Source organism: Gossypium hirsutum, chromosome A04 (genome assembly GCF_007990345.1).
Source record: "Gossypium hirsutum isolate 1008001.06 chromosome A04, Gossypium_hirsutum_v2.1, whole genome shotgun sequence".
NCBI classification, from domain to species: domain Eukaryota; kingdom Viridiplantae; phylum Streptophyta; class Magnoliopsida; order Malvales; family Malvaceae; genus Gossypium; species Gossypium hirsutum.
The window spans coordinates 17907565-17921826 of NC_053427.1; the positions used below are offsets into that span (position 1 = coordinate 17907565).

Here is a 14262-nt window from a genome sequence, read left to right on the forward strand (position 1 = left end):
TCTATAGCTCACTCGAGTTACATGAAATTGATTCAAATGAAACTTAGTTAAGTTGGGCTTCGAATGGGTAAACATATTGATAGAAGTGTAAATTAAAATGAATATGTGATCGTGTGCATAGACATTTATTTATCCTTATGAATGCTATTTCTTTTGTGTTTTAGTTTCAAATGATTTCATTACTTATAAGCTTACTAAGCATCGAAATGCTTACTCTGTTGCTTAAACTCTCTGTATTATAGATTTTGTTCGTCAGCTATCGGACTCAGAGGTGTCAAAGTCGAAGTCATTCACACTATCTAAGCCACTTTTTGGTACTCTTCAGTTGATCTTCATAATGGCATGTATAGGGCTGATCCTTGTTGTTAATTAAGTATCTTTTGGTAATGTATATTCGTATAGCCATGCGAAAATGGCTTGTATATTTTGAGTATAACATTATGATCATTTTATATATATAAGGTTATTAAGTGGTGTGGAAATGTTTGGTAATGATTAGCCATTGGAATGGCCAATCATGGTCCTATTGGTGCTACGTATGTCATGGCTAATCGTGATTATACTTGGAAATAATGTATGTCAAATTACTAATTGATTCATGGAAAACTATGAAATAGGTAAAATTTACCTTAAAATAGATACTGATAGCAGCAGTGATGTGAATTTGAAAAATCACTAAAAATAGTGGAAAAGGAATTAAACAATGAATAAATTATATAATTGAATCTTGATGAGTCTATTTTCATATGAAAGAAACGAAACGACCATATGAGCCGCATTTTATGAGATGTTTAAGTTTTTGTGAAACAGGGCCAAGGCAATTTCTGGATCCCCTATTCTGACTTTGGAAATTTACCATAAATTAACCAGAGATAATTAGAAGTCATGCTTTATATGTAAAGATTCCTTTTTGAGTCTAGCTTCATTAGAAACAAGCGGCATAAGTATTGAAGCTCTGTACAGGGAGATATCTAAGCCGTAATGAATGAAGTCAGAGTAGTCGAATCCTGAAAAAGGGGAGACTTTGACTAATAAATTGTGCTAATTGGCCTGACCAAAAATTTTACAAACAAATTAGTAAATATATGTATGAGTCTAGTTTCAAGAAAAATTTACGGAATTGGATTTCGAGTTTTTTAACTCGAGATATGATTTTTAGAGTGACCGTGATGCAGTTTAGCCAGCTCGTTTGGAATTTAAAAAAAAATTGCATGAGCTGTTTAAGTAAGTAATTAAGTCCGTTAGCACCTCGTGTTCGACTCCGGCAATGGTCTCGGGTACGGGGTGTTACAACTCCCCTTCCTTTCCCATCTCTTATTGGTTAATTTAGCAAGCTCGGGTTGGAGGCCGCCGGGGATGCCATCAAACTATCAAGCTATCATGTGGGTACAAATGAATACCAACCTCTTAAGTTTATGGCGTGTATAGGGAATTTTTTTTTGCATAATTATGTCATTGCTAATGTGGCCAAATGTGTTGGCCTAGAGTGATTTATGGTCCAATTTGTATTTAGCCATGAATGATGGCTTATGTTGATTATATGATTTTTTATGTGCCTATGTCTTTGAGGTGTGGTTAGTGATTGTGTGTATGTGTTGGTATGATGATAACTAAGGTCTAAATGAGTAAAATAGAAGCAAACCTATAATTCTTAATGCATGTGAATTGGTAAGTTTGGACTTGACAAAGTTTGGGTCATGTGTATGTATAAGTTGATATAATATTGCCATGATCAAGACTTGTTGATGATGTCTAAGTGCTCAATTATGCCATGTTAAGTGCCTTTGAAACCATGTATCTTATTGTGCAGATAAGGGTGGTAATTGGCTTGGAAAATAGACTCCAAGTTGTCCACACGGGTAGACACACGAGCATGTGTCTAGGCCGTGTGTGACACACGGTCTGCCCCATGGGCATGTGATCTGGCCGTGTGTCCCCTGCACCCTAATTAGGTAAAACATAATGCCCAATAGTAAACACATGGGTAGAGACACGACCTTGTGTCTCAGCCATGTGAAGGATATAGCGTTGGGAAATCGGCGTATGCCCTGGCCATGTGAAGTCTGCACCTGAATTTTTGGAATTTAATTCGCCACACGGCCTAACCACGCGGGCGTGTGACTTGGCCGTGTGACCTTATTTTGTTGATGATGTCGTAAATAGAGAGTTGAATAGGCTGAGGACACGGGCGTGTCCCAAGCCACGTGGGCGTGTGTGACCACACAGCTTACCTACACGGGCGTGTGTAACCCTCCAAAACAAGAAATTTTTCTTAGTGTCACAAAAGTTTTGAAAGTTCTCGGTTTAGTTCCGAACCACACCCAATATACGTTTTAGGCTTCGTGGGCCAATATAAGGACAATATGCTTGTGTTTGAATGGTTTTAAATTGGGCAAAATTTTATGGCCCGATTTTGTATGAATGTTTATGTTTGAGTCCGGTAACACCTCGGACCCTGTCTCGGCGATGGATACGAGTAAGGGGTGTTACACAAGTTTGCAAAACAATCCTCAAATGCTCAGCATGTTCAGTCTCATCTTGTAAATAGATTAAAATATCATCAATGAATACGACCACAAATCTATCTAAATATAGTTTGAAAATTATGTTTATCAAATCCATAAATACTATAGGTGCATCAATTAAACCAAATGACATCACAAGCAATTCATAATGTCCGTACCTGGTCCTAAACACAGTTTTTGGCAATCTGAGTCTTTAATTCGTAACTAATAATAACTAGAATGAAGATCAATCTTCGAGAATACCATTTCACCTTTCAACTGATCAAACAAATCAATACGTGGCAATGTATTCTTATTCTTGATCGTAACTTTGTTGAGTTGTCAATAGTCATTACATAATTGCATGGACCCATCCTTTTTCTTAATAAATAATACTGGAGCACCCCAAGGAGAAAAACTAGGTCGAGCAAAACCCCTATCTACCAACTCTTGCAACTGCACTTTAAACTCTTTCAACTCTATAAGTGCCATTATGTAAGGAGCTATCGATATCGGAGATGTTCCCGACACTAACTCAATAGCAAACTCAACCTCTCTAATTGGCGGTAACCCAGGTAACTCCTCTAGAAACACATTTGAATATTCACATGCCACTGGAACTGACTCAAGCTTCAACTCAGAAACTCTAGAATCAAATATGTAAGCAAGATACGTGTCACAGCCTTTTCTAACATATTTTTGTTCTAACATTGCCGAAATAACATTAGACATACTACTCGGTCCATCTGATTCAATCTGAAGCTTTTCATTGTTTTGACATTTTAACACAATAAGCTTTCATCTACAATTCACAATGGCATCATGCAGAATTAACCAGTCCATACCCAAAATTACATCGAACTTATCAAAGGGTAATAACATCAAATCAGTCGGAAAGTTGCAACCCCGAATCATCAAAGGACAGTTTTTACAAATTTTATCAATTAACACATATTGACCTAGGGGGTTCGTTACTTTAACAACAAATTTAGTTGACTCAACAGGCAATTTTTTATCTGACACTAAAGTCGTGCATACATACGAATATGTTGACCCTGGGTCAATCATAAAAGTAACATCAGTATCAATGATAGAAAATGTATCAATGATAACATCTGGAGCTAACGCTTCCTCTCTAGCACAGATTGCGTAAGCTTTAGGTGGCGCTCGTGGCTCAGATCTCACAGTAGAGTCTTTTGTCCCACTACAGTTATTTCCCGTAATTCCAGTGTTCCTTGCGGTCTACCTCTCGCGGTAGTGTTGCTCAGTCAAACAGTCTGAGCCTTTTCTTTTTTGGACTTCTCCAGGAAATCTCTGATAAAATGTTCATACGAATAAAATTTAAAACATGCCACGTCTTTCATCTTGCACTCACCAAATTGTCGACGTCCACATTTTTGACATTCAGACTTGTTGCTCTTCACACTACCTACACTCCCTGATCGTAGTGATTCGTAACAAGTAATAAATTTTTATAATGAAGATCAAACCTAGACTAACTATTATCACGATGAAAATCCAAGTGCACCTATCGAACAATAGTATAGTAATGGCAAGACCGGGATGTCGTACCCAAGAGAACCAAAAGTACTAGTAATAACTATATTTTTATTATCTAGCCTAAGAATAAAAGGGTTTGTTTATTAAACTAATTATCTAAACTAATTAACTAATTTAATCAAAGCAAAGAGAAAGTTTGGAAAAAGAATTGAATAAAAGAAAATAATAAAGATGACACCCAAGGAGGAATCCACCTAGATTTCACTTGTTACCTGACTCTGAACCATACGATTTATTCACTTGACTTGATCCGTGAGACTCCCTAACCTATGTTATTATCCCTATTCAAGACTAATAACGTCTAAACCCTAAATTGAATAACTGAGACTTTTCTCTAATTAACACTCTAGGGTTGCATTAGATTGATCTATGGACTCCCATATTAGGTTTCACCCTAATCCGGCAAAATCTTGTAACCCTATTTCTAGGCGCCTGATCAACTCCGCTTAATTATGCCAAATCTACTCTTAGGCAGGGTCTATTCCTCCTCTGCATAAGCAGATCAAATCATGAATTAATACCCGAAATATTAACTCAAGCATTAAGAACACATAATTAAGAACAAATCAAGTATTTATCATACAGTTCAGATAATAATAACAAGATCCATCATAGGTTTTATCCCCCTTAGGTATCTTAGGGGTTTAGTTCATAATAAAATAAGAGAACATCTCAAAAGTATAAAAATAGAAAAACATAAAGAAAACTCTAAAACCCCTAAAGGAATTCTGAGAGAGATCTTCAGTCTTGGAGTAACTTCGGCTTTTGAGATGGATCATCTGGCTTCCTTCAAGTAATTCCCGACGTGTGGTTCTGTATTCCAGAAAAGTTCCAGAGAGAGAGCCCTCTTTCTAGGTCATACTTAGGGTGTTTATACAGGCTTTTGATTGGCTTTTTTGCCCCCTAAGTATCCTTTTTCTGTGTAAAATACAACTCCTTGAAAAAGGGACATGCCCGTGTGCCACAGCCGTGTGACGTGGTTGCCAGGCCGTGTTCGATCCGTTAAATTACCACGGCCGTGTGGGCTCAATGGCCAGGCCGTGTGAGTCGTGTAAACATTGGTTGACACCTTCGAAAGGCACGGGCGTGTGAGCTGCCCATGTGGCAAGGCTTAGGCCATGTGGTCTATCTCGATTTGGTCCATTTTGTCCCTTTTTAGCTCGTTTTTGGCTCCTTTTGACCCTTGGTGCTCTCCTGAGTAAAAAACATGAAATAACCGGATTAAGAGCACCAAAATCCATAAATCTAATAGTAAACATCCATAAATATGCTAAGTATTTGGGGTAAAAACATGTATAATTTGGCGTTTATCAAATACCCCCACACTTAAGCATTTGCTTGTCCTCAAGCAAAATTCTCACTTACTGCTAGAATTCATTCTTTTCAATCACATAATCATTACTGATAATGTTACAAACTATTCCATGAAAATTTATACAGTGGGAATTTAACTATAGGGGCATTAAAAGCCTCAAACAATCTAAATCGGATATCTCGATAATAAAATTATAGGTAAGCTCCTTCCTTTAAGTAATTAACTTTAGTCCTAAATACACAAGAGATGACATCCTCACTAAAGATTCACTCAAATCACTCGAAGTGTTTAAGGGTCAAGATTAAGTGCTCGATTGTCTAACATGAAAAGTTATTACTATAGGCTTGCATGAAAATCAAATCTCCACCCCTTATAAATGATATGATACACTAATCAAAAGGTCTTTGCATGGTTGTAATGGGGTTTAGGTTACAGGTATGGATACAGGTTGAAGAACAGGGGTTAGAATCGAGATAATTTCAATATTTTACCCCATTATCAAAAACTTAATCACTGGATCACAAATAAATAGCTAGAACTATTTTACATGAGTTCATGACAACTTTAGCTTGTTGAGAATTACATACACATTTTTTTTAAGAACAAATCAAGTTAATACAATAAAGAAATTATACTTCATGATTCAGTAACAAAAAATGGTAAACATAGTGAGGTAACAATATTAAATTCAATCTCGATAAAATAGGGTCAAATTAAGTAAGAGGATTTCAACAATAATGGGTTAATGTGTTAATGATGAGGGTTAATCAATGAAAAAGGGTTAGTAGGCTCAACGGGGTTTCACTAAGGGTTTAATTATGTGGGAAGGCTTTTATGGAGTAAATGGGTTAAATCTTAAGTGCCTTTATCATCTCAGTTTATCAAATCATACGTGTGATCTTGATATGTATAATCGAAGCAAGTTCTAGAATAACAGTTCAATGTTAACACATTCAAACCACAAAAGAAGTGAGCAAGAAAGAAAGTTATATGCTCAAAAGGCTCAAAAATCACACCAAAAATTTGGGTTTTTGATGTCATTCCTGTATACTTAAGATTTCAAGATAATACCTCAATTCAGGAAAATAACCTAAAAATTTTAGTTCTCAAATTATCAACTTATCATGCTTGATTCTCTAATGTCCTATAATCAAATAATCATGCATAATTCCCTTGGTCTAATTCATGACATATCAATAATAATTATAGATCAATCAGGATTCATTCGATCAGGATTATGAGAACATCACTTAAACACAAGACCAAATTCAGGGATTTGAGAATAATGCAAAAAGTTAGGTTTCATGTTCACCCCCCATACTTAAGATGTACATTGCCCTCAATGTACAGAGATAGACTATTCAACATAAAGAAAATCATAAGAGGGAAAAAGGTGAAACTCCCTGTTAGAAGGATGCGGAGCTTGATTCTGAGGATGGAGTGTTTGGGGAAAATGGCAGAGGCCACTATTCTTCGCTAGATGAAGAAATTGGGCCGTTGAACATGGCACTCATTAGGTATTGTTCCCTATTTTTTTCCTCATTCCGTAAAATATTCCTTGCAGCTTTGCTTGGAAGTCTGTAGAATCATGAAGAGCTTATTAAGAGTTGGTGTGGAAGAGACCGTAGTGGAATTACTTGTTAGAAAGACTAGGAAATGGGAAAAAATAAAATTTACTAATATAGATATGTCCTTAAAACAAAAAATAAACATAAAAATAAAAATAAAAAAAATAAGAGGATTCAATGATCCTCGTCGATGGGGTCCTCAGGTGGTGGTGCTAGAGTGTCGATGTTGAAGTGCTGGCACAGTTGCTGCATCATGGCCTGCATGTCATCCATTTGTTGGTCCCGTCACCATTCTCGCTTGTGAATCATCTCAAACTGTGTAGTGCAATACTGCTCGAAGTGATCGAGTCGGTGGAAAGGTGCGCCAATGAAGCAGCCACAGGAACTAGTCGTTCCCTAGGTGGCGCGGTGGAAGGCTCCTCATGCTGTGGGGGAACATCATCAGGGATGTCCTCAAGATCCTCCTCGTCAATGGCATGAGAGAGATGGTACTGAGGAGGATCAATCCCACGTCCGCGTTCAATCATCCTCATGTGTAGTATAGTCGTGATGCCCTGTGGGGACATCTGACCGATCAGTGTAAGCGCAGATGACTGGACCACAATGTCGAGGAGGCCGAAGTGTCTGGCAAGGCGCGTAACGTAGGGGCCGATGGAGATCACTCCCTTCTGATGCCGCTCGGTCTGATGGCGAATGGCGAAAGCAATGAAGTATGCTAAATCAGTCACGTGTGCGTTCGCCATGCACCATAAATAGTAGGCGTCGTGGGTGTTGACGACGTCGGTGCTCTCTCTCCTCCCGGTCAATGTGTGAGCCAATATGGCATGGAGATAGCGGAGGGAAAGGGGGAGAGCTGAGGCCTTCGAATGGCTAGGGCCGTAGGTGGAAGAGAGTGGTGCCAAAGCCTTCAGCACAAGGAGGGGGAGATGTAGATATTGCGTGGGAGTGCATTCATGTCCTCCTCCTCCATAAACTCATCGGCTTTAAGTCCCAGAGCAACTCCAAACTCTGGGACACTCATTGCACGAACTAGACCGCCTAATCAGAAGTGAATGGTGTTTGGGTCGTCATTGTTCGTCATCACCACCTGTAAATGAAAAGTAGAGCATAATTCTAAGGTTAGCTCTAAATAAGTGGGCTCAGTAATAGCGAAGAACTGTTCCTATGGTTCTGTAGACAGGAGGGAGTGGATGGCATCAGCAAGCTGGACTTGCTCTACGGCAGCCCAGTCGATGCAACGACCTGTGGTGATGGGTCGTGCGCGTAGGATTTGAAATAGCTCCTCCTGTGAAGCTTGTGGAAATTCAAGGAACTAGTGCCGAACTTCAGCTGTAGCTCGTATTGATGAAGAACCCGGTCCCTTACGTCTCTTTGAGGATGGGGCCGCGGCCTTCTTGCCCCTTGATGATGACATAATATACCTGAAAATACATGAGCATTGATAGAATCCAAGATACATTAATAGTTAAGCAATTGGCCTAAAACTAGTATATGTTATTTAGTGTTTTAAATAAGTCAAATATAGAAAATTCTAAAGCAAATTCTTAACTTGTCTAAAACATATTTATAATAGTAACAATATCTATGTAAAGCATGAAAAATACTAATGTAACAACACAAATTGGAAAGACAAGGTTAAGAAAGTGAACCAAGGGCTGTTGTAAGGCGGTGCATGGGCGTGTGATGGCGAGCATGGGCGTGTGATGCAGAGAGGAAACCATGTGGTGGGAAAATGGGGATTAATGCAAGTGGAGTGACTTTGAGGGTGGTTTGGGGGTTAGGGAAATGAGAATCTAGGGAATAGTGGCCGGAATAGTGAGTAGGGGTTGGGGGAGGGTGGATTTCGGCTAGAGTTTTAAAAGGAGGAAGAAGATGAACAGTGGTTTGTTTATATAGGGGAAGGGCACAGGCCCAGGGCCACGCCCATGTGCTGTGAGGGTAGCCCGTGTTTTTCGAATTTTTTCAAATGTGGTCATGCCCGGCTACTATCACACGCCCGTGTGTCTTGGGTGTGTGTGGCACACGGCCATGTCGCACAGTCGTGCCTAGCGTTGTTCGCTTCTCCTACGCCCGTGTGTTCTGGTACCACGCCCGTGTATTATTGTACACGGCTGAATGGCATGGACGTGTCGCATACCCGTGTCAAAGAAACAGAATCGAGCCTTGTCCCTGGCACGCCCATGGTTTTCTATCCCATGCCCGTGTTATTCCTATCAAGTTCACCCACGACCATGTCGCACGGCCGTGGGGATTTATCACACCCCGTGTTTTGGGGAAATCATGTCCTGCTTCAACACGATTGTCTCACACGGCCGTGTCTCTTCCCCTGTTTGGCCACGGCTTCAGGCACGCCTGTGTGCCTGGCCGTTTGTGCTAAAAAACTTTGCAATTCAAAGATAAAGTTAATGATTTGAAGTGTTAGAAATTAATTAAAAATAAAGAAATCAAAATATGTTAGTGCTCGGGTTGCCTCCCGAGAAGCGCTTATTTATAGTCTAAGCTTGACTTACCTCTCCGTTGATTTATCATGGTGGGTTGAGGAGTTCATACTCCTCGTTCTTGCTATTAATCTTAAAACAAGGTTTTAATCGGGTGTTGTTTAACTTAAAAAGTGCCGAACTTGGGATGACTCACATCCACTGTACCGAATGGAAAAATACTGAGTACCGTAAGAGGGATTTCCTCATTTGGTGTGGTAGTGACAATGTGAGGATCAACGGCATCTAGTAAGACTTTAACGCCTACCTTAAGTTGATTAGGAGAGGTATCGGGCTTGTTTTGGCGTAGTTTTGGTTTATCATGTGTTCTCGATTTGTTTTCTCACAATTCGTCTAGCTCCTCTATCTGTAGCCTTTGTTCTTCATGGACTTCTTTGTTCTTTTCATGATAGTAGCGCACTATCTATGTTGTCTTGGTTTGAGAAGGTTCCTACAAGGACGATTGAATATTAGTTTTATCATCGACAGGTTTTATAGCATCATCCTGAGTCTTAGGGGTTTTGACTGAGTCACGTGCTTGGAGTGTTACTGCGTCGTCACCTGCACGAAGTGTTAGCTCCCCTGTGCCTACATTAATAATGGTTCTGCCAGTTGCTAAAAAGGGTCGTCCTAAAATTAAAGATACCTCGTTATCCTCATCCATATCTAAGACGACAAAGTCTACTAGGTAAATAAATTTATCGATTTTAACGAGAACATCTTCAAGAATACCTTAGGAAATCGAACTGTTTTGTCAACCAATTGTATGCTCATCCTAGTCTGTTTGAGTTTACCAATACCTAGTCATTTAAACATTTTATACGGCATAACATTTATACTTGCCCCTAGATTAGCTAAAGCATTATTCACAGATAAACTACCAATTAAGCAAGGAATTGTAAAACTCCCTAGATATTTCAATTTGTTAGGTAACTTATTTTTCAGAATAGCTGAGCAGACTGCATTGAGTTCCACATTCGATGTAACGTCTAATTTCCTTTTATTAGCTAGAAGTTCCTTTAAGAATTCTGCTGAGTTGGGCATTTGCGAAAGAACTTCAATAAAGGGTAAGTTAATATGAAATTTCTTTAAGATTTTGACAAACTTACTGAATTGTTCTTCTGTTCTATCTTTCATCATCACTTTAGGATATGGCACACTGGTTCATAATTCGTACTTACCTATTTAGGATCATCATCGTTTACCTCTTCTCGACCTTTGTTCATCGCGTTGTCTTGCTATAATTCTGGCTCAAGTGCAATGAATCCTTCCTTATTTTGGGCACTAATTGGATTGAGGTGTTCCCTCAGATTAGGTTCTGTATTACTTGGTAAGCTACCTTGTGGTCACTCAGAGATTAGTTTGGATAGTTGGCCTATCTGAGTTTCGAGTCCTTGGATCAATGCTTGTTGATTCTTAAATGCTGTCTCGATATTTTGGAAACGGGTTTCTGACACCGAGATGAATTTTGAAAGCATCTCTTCAAGGTTCTGCTTCTTCTCTTATTGATAAGGTGGCTGTTGAAAACCCTAAGGATTTTGTGGCTTTTGATTCCCTTGACCTCCCCAGGAAAAATTTGGGTGGTTCCTCCAACCTGCATTATAGGTATTACTGTATCGGTTATTTTGAGATCGAAAGTTATTGTTACCCATATAGTTGACTTGTTCTTCTTTAGTTGTAGGATTGAAGGATTGGTATTCTGTATGCATACCTCCTCCGGTTGAGTCACACCTCATTACTAGATGTACCTGCGTAGAACCAAGAAAACTATCAATCTTTTTATTGAGAAGTTCTACCTGATTAGAGAGCATGGTGACTGAATCGATGTTATAACGCCGGCTGTTTTCGTCGGCTTTTTCCTCTAACTTGCCACTGATAGTTATTCAGTGACATCTCCTCTATAAATTCATAGGCATCTTCCGGTGTTTTATTGTTGATGGTTCCGCCAGCAGCTGTGTCAATCATTTTTCTTGTCGAGGGATTCACACCATTGTAGAACGTTTGAACTTGCAGCCATAGAGGTAACCCATGGTGAGGGCACCTTCTCAATAGATCCTTGTATCTCTCCCATGCATCGTGAAGTGTTTCTAAGTCCATCTGCACAAAAGAAGAGATATCATTGCGTAATTTAGTTGTTTTAGCCGGCAAAAAATATTTTAGTAAAAATTTCTCGGTCATTTGCTCCCAAGTAGTGATAGACCCTCGTGGTAACGAGTTTAACCACTATTTAGCTTTGTTTCTCGGTGAGAAGGGAAATAACCAAAGACGGAAGGCATCATCAGAAACGCCATTGATTTTGAATGTATCGCAAAAATTCTAGGAAATTTGCTAAGTGAGTGTTGGGATCTTCATCCTGCAAACCATCAAACTGAACAAACTACTGTATCATCTGAATAGTGTTAGGTTTTAATTCAAAATTATTCGCAGCAATAGCAGGTCTAACTATACTTGATTCAGTTCCTATTAATGAGGGTTTAGCATAGTCATACATAGTACGTGGTGCAGGATTTTGATTAGCTACAATTGCAGGAGGCAGCCGATTGTCTTGGTTTTCAGCCATCTCATCCGTTGGAGGTTGAGTATTGTCTTCTTGTTCATTTTCTGTGTATTGTAACCTACGCCTTATTTCTCTTTGATTTCTACGAACTGTTCAATCGATTTCTTCATCAAAAAGTAAGGGTCCGGACAGGTTTCTTCTAGTCATAAACTGTAAAAACCTGTTAAGAGAAAGAAAAAGTAAATTAATAAATAATAATAGTAATAAAATTAAATTAAATTGCAAGAAAAACAAATGGCTAAAGTAATAACAATTTAGTGTTCCTAATATTTCAGGTCCTCGGCAACGGCGCCAAAAACTTGATCGCAGTGATTCGTAACAAGTAATAAATTTTATAATGAAGATCAAACCTAGACTAACTATTACCACGACGAAAAGGCAAGCACACCTATCGAACAATAGTATAGTAATGGCAAGACCGGGATGTCGTACCCAAGGGAACCAAAAGTACTAGTAATAACTATCTTTTTATTATCTAGCCTAAGAATAAAAGGGTTTGTTTATTAAACTAATTAACTAATTTAATAAAAGCAAAGAGAAAGTTTGGAAAAATACTTGAAGAAAAGAAATTGATAAAGACGACACCCAAAGAGGAATCCACCTAGATTTCACTTGTTACCTGACTCTGAACCAGACGATTTATTCACTTGACTTGATCCGTGAGACTCCCTAACCTATGTTATTATCCCTATTCAAGACTAATAACATCTAAACCCTAGATTGAATAACTGATACTTTTCTCTAATTAACACTCTAGGGTTGCATTAGCTCGATCTATGGACTCCCATATTAGGTTTCACCCTAATCCGGCAAAAATCATAACCCTATTTCCAGGCGTCCAATCAACTCTGCTTAATTATGCCAAATCTACTCTTAGGCAAGGTCTATTCCTCCTCTGCAGAAGCACATCAAATTATGAATTAATACCCGAAATATTAACTCAAGCATTAAGAACACATAATTAAGAACAAATCAAGTATTTATCATACAGTTCAGATAATAATAACAAGATCCATCATAGGTTTTATCCCCCTTAGGTATCTTAGGGGTTTAGTTCATAATAAAATAAGAGTACATCTCAAAAGTATAAAAATAGAAAAACATAAACAAAACTCTAAAACTCCTGAAGGAATTCTGAGAGAGATCTTCAGTCTTGGAGTAACTGTGGCTTTTGAGATGGATCGTCTGGCTTCCTTCAAGTAATTCCTGGCGTGTGGTTCTGTGTTCCAGAAAAGTTCTGGAGAGAGAGCCCCTTTCTAGGTCATACTTAGGGTGTTTATATAGGCTTTTGATTGGATTTCTTGCCCCCTTAAGTATCCTTTTTCCATGTAAAATACAACTCCTTGAAAAAGGGACACGCCCATGTGCCACGACCGTTTTGATCCGTTAAATTGCCACGGTCGTGTGGACTCAATGGCCAGGCCATGTGAGTCGTGGGTCGACACCCTCGAAAGGCACGGGCGTGTGAGCTGCCCATGTGGCAAGGCTTAGGCCGTGTGGTCTATCTCGATTTGGTCTTTTTTGTCCCTTTTTAGCTTATTTTTGGCTCCTTTTGACCCTTGGTGCTCTTCTGAGTACAAAACATGAAATAACCGGATTAAGAGCACCAAAATCCACAAATCTAATTGTAAACATCCATAAATATGCTAAGTATTTGGGGTAAAAACATATATAATTTGGTGTTTATCACTTGCTACAGACGTAGCCTGTGGCTCGCATGCTATTTTCCTCAATCTCTACCAGAATAACCCACGGAAGTTGACGAACGGTTATGATTTTCTTTTGATTTCTTCAACGAAGATTGATATGATTTTCCTACTGATCTCTTACCAGAATCACAAGCCTAGAAATCAACTTTTCTTTTAGCTTTACTCAATTCTTCAGCTTTGTGCCCTCGATCAACTAGGAAAACAAATTCTTTTAATTCTAGAATCCCAACTAACAGTTTTATGTCTTCATTCAGCCCATCTTCAAACCATTTACACATGAAAATCTCGGTCGTTACACATTCTCGGGCATACTTGTTCAATCGAACAAATTCCATCTCGTACCTAGATACTAACATCCGACCCTATTTAAGTTCAAGAAACTCTTTGTGTTTCTTGTCAAAGAACCTCTGATTCACATGCTTATTTCAAAATTCACTTTGAAAGAATTCCCAATCTACTCGCTCTCTCGGCAGAACTGAGTTCAACGTGTTCACCATTGATAGGTTGAGTCTTTCAATAAAGAAACAATTGTAACACCCCTTACCCAAGTTCGACGCTGATACCGGGTACGA

General features: G+C 38.8%; 1 non-coding gene across 1 annotated transcript; it reads left to right on the forward strand.

The window, feature by feature from the left end:
• Window positions 1-11447: 11447 nt before the first annotated feature.
• LOC121228658 (small nucleolar RNA R71) lies at window positions 11448-11554 on the forward strand. Its single transcript, XR_005926233.1, has one exon. It is a non-coding gene; the product is annotated as a small nucleolar RNA R71 (small nucleolar RNA).
• The last annotated feature ends 2708 nt before the right edge of the window (window positions 11555-14262 follow it).